The 6,976-nt window shown below is 49.2% G+C and overlaps 1 protein-coding gene across 1 annotated transcript in view; it reads left to right on the top strand.

The window, feature by feature from the left end:
• Positions 1-2,471: 2,471 nt before the first annotated feature.
• Positions 2,472-6,976, top strand: part of OTUD7B (OTU deubiquitinase 7B) — a gene marked incomplete at its 3' end in the record, with an annotated part of 22,302 nt that continues 17,797 nt past the window's right edge. Inside the window, exon 1 of the mRNA XM_026863923.1 lies at positions 2,472-4,582. The remainder of the gene's footprint in view (positions 4,583-6,976) is intronic.

Genomic DNA, 6,976 nt, shown 5'->3' with positions numbered 1-6,976 from the left:
GGCACCGGAGGGTCCGTCTCGGAGCGGCTCTTGTCCTTTTTCCCGCCTGGGACGTGGTGGAGGTGCCGGGCCAAGGTCGTGCGCTGACTTTGTGCTCCTGGGACCGGAGTCCTGGCGTCCTGGCTCGGGTTCTGGCCCTTGTCAAAAAAATCACGTGAAGACCCGTCATAGTTCTACCCTCCTAAAATATTTCTGGAAATACCTTTGTAAACATAGCAAAAGGCCACCTACGATACAGGAGTTCCAGATCATGTTTAATGCTTAGTTTTGACATTAGCCCTTAAAAAAAACAAATATTTTTTTCTTTTTCTGAAGGACACGTTCTCCACACGATTGAAATCTTAACAAAATAAGAAAATTAAAGCCTCTTAAAATGATGATCCTGGAACTAATAGTCCATCTTTCTTTCTTTGGATGGTATTTTTTTCCGGTGGAATGCTTATTTATTTTTTTTTTTTTTTTTTTTTTTTTTCTCCCCATTATGCCCCGTAAGACACGAGTGATGAAGCTGAGGTACATTTAATTATTTTACCTTGCTTCCTTTTTATTTCTTCCCTTGGTCTCTTTTAATTTACCCGATCGAGTTAGGGCAGGGAGCACAATCCTGCAGCTCTGCGAACCGCCACGGAGGACCAGGATGCTCTGTGCTTCTGCCGTCGTCCTACCAAAACCTGACAAATTAATTTTGGGTGGCCTGTCGTCCTGCGGCGAGGCTGTGGGAAGCGAGGAAGCTGCGAGTCGCTTTGCTACTGGGTATTTTTTTTCTGACTTGACTCTTGTTTTAGGCGGGCGTTTGGTAGTAAGTGTTTTAACTTCTGTTTGCGGGGGCTTGCAGGCTCGCATGGAGATTAACTAACCCCAGCTTTCCCTTCGCTGCCCCTTTCTGAAAGGCAGAGGCAAAACTGGGCAGGTTCTTGTCTCGCTACCTGGAAGGGTGAAGGTCTGGGTTGGCCATGGGATGCCCGGCTTTCACTCTCTCTTTTTATGGGTGTGGTGACCAAGCAAGAAATACTGTTTGTGTAAGGATCAAGCTTATTATAGTTCAGAGCTAGGTGTGACTCACGGCTCGGCGTAATCTCCCCACTGCATTGCTCACTGGAAACATCGCTGTGCTCGGGCCCCGGTGTGAGCTGGGGGGAACGGGGGGATGATTATTATATTGCTAAAAATCCTGGGCGGAAGCAGCAGAGAAGCTGACAGGTAACGTAATAAAGTCATCCGTGGGTGAGGAGCTGACAAAACCTGGAGTGTCGGGGCGTGAGATTTTGCTGCTGTTGTTTTCTTGTTTCTCAGGGGTTGCCTGTCACCCCTGTGCTGGGACCTTGCCGTGCCCAAATCTGAAGAAAACAAATTTATTTATTTTTTTTTTAGCAACGAGGCAGGGAAACACACCCACCCATCCCAAACTCTGCTTCAAATCAGAAGGTGCGCGGGGTGTATTTAAATGCACTTGGAAATGAAAGTCCTCTTCAGTAGCTGGTGTCTTTTTATGATCTTGACTTAAAAGCTGGAGTTTAAAAACCCAGAGAGGTTTGACGCAAAAGGAAACGTTTTCCTTGGGCTGAAACCGTCAAGTTTCCGAATACAGTTTTGGTTGCTGCGTCCCACTGCCGTGAGCGAGCAGGAAGCGGATGCCCCGGGGCTGAAGGAGGACACCTGCTTCTGACTTTCCTTTGAGTCTAACATCAAGACACGCTTAAGTCGCCTCCAAAAGCTGGTCCTGCACCGATGGTCTGGGCTTGACTTCTTGTTCTCGATGCGTGCTGGGGCTTGGGGGTTTGTCGGTGCAGCACCAGCGCATCTCTTGTTTTTTTTTTTTTTTTTTTGAGACTGGCTACAAAAATAAATAAATACTGAGTTTCGTTTCTTTTTCTATTCAACCCCCTTTCTGCCTTTTGTGCCAGAACTGAAGATTTCACGCTACATTGCTGATTTTGATAAGATTGGCTTTCAGGAACCTGGGCAGTCTCGTTGGAAAAGCAAGCAGAATGATGAAGGCTCCTAAATATTAGTAATCCAGACGGCTCTTATCAGGGGACTTGAGTGTGTGGTTGTAAATTTGCATTTTTTTGTGCTTTCCTCTTGTGTTTGCTCACAACTGATAAAGCAGCTGGTGCCAAGCAGAAACGTGGGAAGAGGTTTTTTTGGAAGCAGAGCTCGGTACGTCGCCGTAAGGTGACCGGGAGGGTTAGTCTGGTGTTGAGTCTGGTATGAAACCACGTATTGTTTGTAAAAAAGTTTGCTCCCAGGGGAGTCGTCTCCTTCGTTAGCTGATGCTGATGGCTCGATCCTCCACAGCTCGCAGAGGACCGCGCTCCGCAAGTATGACGGCGTGTTCAGGCACGACAGCAAAACGGGGTGAAGAATTTTCAGCAGCAATGAACTCAGTCATCCTTTCTGGACAGGACAATTAAAAAAAAAAAAAAAACAACAAAAAACAACTCGGAACCAAACACAAAAAGCCCCAGTGAATCAGCCTGAAACCATTTGCTGGCAGAGCTGTGAAACACCTCCGGGTCCGGCGGGCACCGTGCTGCTCCTTCCCGAAATCCCCACCCGTGGCAGGCGAGGGGCTGGGAGCTCGTGAGCCATTTCTCTTCTTGCTTTTGTTGATTTAAGCAACACCCTGCAGCTTTTACATTTTTTTTTTTTTTTTATTTTTACATTTCTAAAACAACCCTTTTAGCTTTGAATTGAGCCCGCGTTATTTAAGCCCAGCGCAGTCAGAAACTCTACCTCGAGTTCATGCGAATGTTTAAAAATCGAGGTGGGGGAAGAGCAGTTAAAACTGAAATTAATGCACTTCCGAACGTGGCCTTTGGAGATGAGATGGACTAATTCCGTTGGATTTAAGTTCGGGTTTATTTAGGAGCAGGAGGAGCGGGACGCCCTTGCTGCTCGCCTTGTGTGAGCTGGGCTGGAGGTTCAGCCTGGGACCGCCTGCGCGGGTGAAGGCTTTGCCCCGCTGCCAGGGTGGTCGTTCATGACCCCTCCCCTGGGGCAGCGGGGGTCAGAGGGGAATTAAATCCCGTTAATTAGCCGCCTGAGTCGCTCTCCCGGGAGGTGAGTGGGGGCTGCTCGTGCTGAGGCTGATGGGCGCTGGGGCAGCGACACCCACCACCCCGTTTTGGGGCAGGAGGAGCTGCCGTCGCCTCGGCCACCCCAGCACCTTTACCCAGCGGGTTCTCACCTCCTAAACTCCTGCCTTACCCTGGAGAAATAACTGCAGGGAGCGGTAAATCCACGCCTTTCCTGAGCAGGTCGTAAATCGCTTTTATAAGCTTTGATAGCAGAAGTGGGGGAGGATCTTTGTGGAGGGGGTTCAGGCCTGTAGCTGGTGGCGTAAGAATCTGGTCCTGCGCGTAACGAGGTTGTTATTTATTAGGTTTGAGTCTTGTGCTCTTTTGCGAGTGAACGTATAAAATAGTGGCCTGGCTCTTGGCCTCTGGGTGAAGGCAACTGCTGGGATTTTTTTTTTGGGGCCCAAGATTATTTATGAAACAGCCAGCGTTGCCCTGGCTGGGACGTGGAAACTCTTCCCAGGCTCGTGTTTTTGCTGCCGAGCGCTCGTCTGTCTCCTGCCTCTGAAACAAGGCTGCAAATCCTTCCAGTGTCTCATAAGGGCGAGGCTTAATTAAGCTTTTTATAGCATTTTACAAGCATTAGCTAACTAACTATTGTGACATCCCTATGGGGTAGGTGGTTGGTTGGTTGTTTTTTGTTTTTTTTTTGCTTATCCTAATAGAGCTGTTTCTATCCGCGCCGGCACTCGAAGAATTGTGTTGGGAGATGCTTGTGAAATGAGGTTGCCGATGGTGCCCCGTGGTTGAGGGCAGCCCCTGCCCGACGTGATGCCAAGCTGCTCTAAAAATAGTTGGATTTGCGGAGGTTTGAGAGTGCCAACGTTATCCCGTGCCCGCGTGACACGTCCGATGGAGCTGTAAGACCGTGGCGTAACGGAGCTCCTGGAGATAGGAGCATCCTCAAAACTGAGCAGCTTTTAGGATAGCTGAAGATGCCGCTCGGTGGCCTGCGGATAGCGAGGGCTGGAGCTCATATTTAAAATGTTTTTGAAAGAAAAGGAGAAGGAGGAGTAAGGGGAAGGCGGGTTCCGCGTGAGCTGCGCTGAGCTTCTACCTGATTTCTTCTATTTACGGCACTCGGCGAGAGAGCGGGGGCAGGTGAAAGGGGCACGGGCGCTGGTGCTTGGGACGAGGGAGGAGAAATGTCAACTTTCTGAAACGCCCCGTTTTATCCGGACAGCGACAGGGCAAATTCTGGGGCAAAGCAGAATGCCGAGAGCTGGAAGGTGCCAGCGTTTGCCTCGGATGTGGGGGGGTGTCATCAGGAGGCCCCAGCACGACTCCGGTCCCTCGCATTTCTCCCGCATAGTTCAGCGCTTGCGTCACGGCAGGAGAGGCGTCGGGCTCGGAGGATTCCTGACGGTCTAGGACATTGTGGTTTCTAAACGGAGGAGTCACACGCGGTTCTAAGGCAGCGTGGCCACCGCCGACAGCTCCAGGGCTTGGTCAGTGGAAGTCTCCGTCTGAGCCGCCGGTGCTGTTGCTGACACCAGGGGAAGGTTTGTTTTCTCTTGAGCGTTTTCCTCTTTGGCCTTTTCTCCCTTCACTTGTGCTGTTTGCGTTTCAAATTTAGCTTCCTTGCGCTGCTTTTTGCTTTGGTTTTGAGTTTGTTTCCCCCGGGGGGTTTTGCCGGTTTTTCACCAAACCACGCTGAAACATCTGGGAAGCTGCGTGCTCCAGCAGAATCCATCAGCGGAAGGACTAACTTACGGTTTCAAAAAAGGTTGACCCAAAAGTAGTTGGGATGAAAGTCTTCTGTGAATTTTTAATGCTCTACGATTTCTACCGGAGGGCAGCTTCTCGTAGGAGGCTGCGAGGAGGCGGATGATCCTCATCTGTGGCGTTTTGTCAAAGCGTTCAACCTCCCACCAGCTCGGGTGAGATGAGCGGATGCGAACCACGGGAGAGGATCTGAGGAGATGACGAAGTTGTGGAGCAGCTCTGAAGGGGAGCGAGCTGGGAGGAAGGAACTGAGCTACTCAGCCCAGAAAATGAGGATTATAACTAAGGACCCGAAGCCCCGTTTCTGAAGCGACCCAACCAGCGCATCAATCAAATGGTTATTCCCTTGAAAGTGGTTTTTTGGTTTGTTGGTTTTTTTTTTTTTTAATCTGGAGATGGAGCTGGGTATATATTTTGCAAATGTGCTGGGTGCTGTGTAAACACCCACTTCTGCGCTGCCACGCGACGCCGGCTGTGCCAAACCGTTCTACTGACGGGGCGCAACAACAACGTGCGATTGTCCGGCCGCGCAGTTGGTCAAAGAGAAATCTTCTCCCGGATTTTGCTGGGGAAGGAGGCGCTCGGCTTCCCCAGCCATCTCTTCTGATCCTCTATGCAAATTTTGGGGGAAAAGTCATTTGCGTGAGGCCAAACCGAGATGTAAACGCTCCAGATTTACCGGGCGGAGCCGCCTTTGCATCCTCAGCTCCCGCGGCGCGACGTCACTGTTGCGCTTTGCAACTAAAGGTGTTTTGATATTTTTGGGGGGGGGAACTGGGTCTGTTGGTCTTTTTTTTATTTCTTTTTTTTTTCCCCTCCAAGTTCTGAAAATCTTGACAGCTCCCTGGTGAATTAGTCACTGCTATTTCTTAGATAAAATATTGTATATCCGCTTCCAAGGTACCGCGGGTTCATCACCTTCAGGGTTAGCGTTTCCCCCGCGGGGGCTCCGCGAGCGGCGGCCGTGATTTGGGCTGCGCTGTGATTATTTAGTGCCAAAAGCAGCCAGAAAAATCTTACCGCTCGCCAGAAGAATGATGGGAAGAAGATGATAGGACCTTATCACAATGGGACGGTCGCTGCCAAGCGTTCCTGCCCGCTGTTCCGAAGCTCCGGAGAACGTGTTTTAATTCGGAGCCGGTAACGAAGCGTTGCCGATTCCGGTTGATTCGAGCTAACCGTCGCCTCTCTGTAAGTTCAAAGCTTGTTAAGCTCCGTGCTGTCATTTTCCCCCTCTTAAATCAAGCTTTTAATTATCCGCAGAGCTTGGAGATACGTATTCTCGACTCTTTTTCTTTTTTTGTACCTGAAAATACAATTAAGGAAAACACGCCGCTTTTCCAAAACCTGAAATTAGTGGCTACAGCTCTGCAGCCCGGTGGGGGAATTAAATGAGAAAAAGCTTGGAGGGATGTTCAGGGTTTGGAAATATCTCGGAGGAGCTTGGGGAGCGTCCGCTAGGCGGAAAATGAAAGGAATTTAGGGAGAGTGGCATCTTCCGAAGCACGTTTTGTTGGTGTTTCTGGGTGCTTCCCTCCCGGAGCCAGGCAGCGCACGGGGAATCCTTCTAATTAAAGTCTTTGCAAATTAAGGCAATTTGGTTTTGGCTCTTCACGAGTAGAAAGAGGGAGATTTGGACGCCGTCCTTCCTGCGGGAGGCAAAGCTTTGGATGTTCGATGGGGCTTTTTTTTTTTTTTTTTTTTTTTTTTTTTTTTTTTTTTTTTCTCCCCCGGAATAGCTTAAAATGTAAATATTTAGGAAGCAGCTTTTCTTGTCAAGTCCTGATTCTGAAGTATTTCTCAGCTTAAAGAAATGGGTTGTACTGTAATGGGGGGGTGGAAAAAAAAAAGTAACGTGGGATACGGCGGCTTTCTTCGGTATTTCAGATCTGTAACAAAACTGTGTCGTAAAAAAAAAAAAAAAAATCTGATTAAGGATGCAAATTCATCCCAAAAATCTGTAAAATGCAGAAGGTGGGGGGAATTTTGCATCAGAGGCTTTGCGTCCGCGTCGGGCGCACTGGAGACGTTCCTCCGGGATTTTCAAGCAACTCGTTTTCTTTGTCCTGTTGGCCTTTTTTTTTATCTTGTTCTGATTAAATACTGGAGGAAAACGGGCACCCTGGGTTTGGTTTTTTGTTGTTGGTTTTTTTTTTTTTGGGGGGGGGGGG

The sequence above is a fragment of the Athene cunicularia genome (assembly GCF_003259725.1).
Source record: "Athene cunicularia isolate RWA chromosome 25 unlocalized genomic scaffold, athCun1 chr25_part1, whole genome shotgun sequence".
Taxonomy (NCBI): domain Eukaryota; kingdom Metazoa; phylum Chordata; class Aves; order Strigiformes; family Strigidae; genus Athene; species Athene cunicularia.
This window is presented reverse-complemented; position numbering and strand designations above follow the sequence as displayed.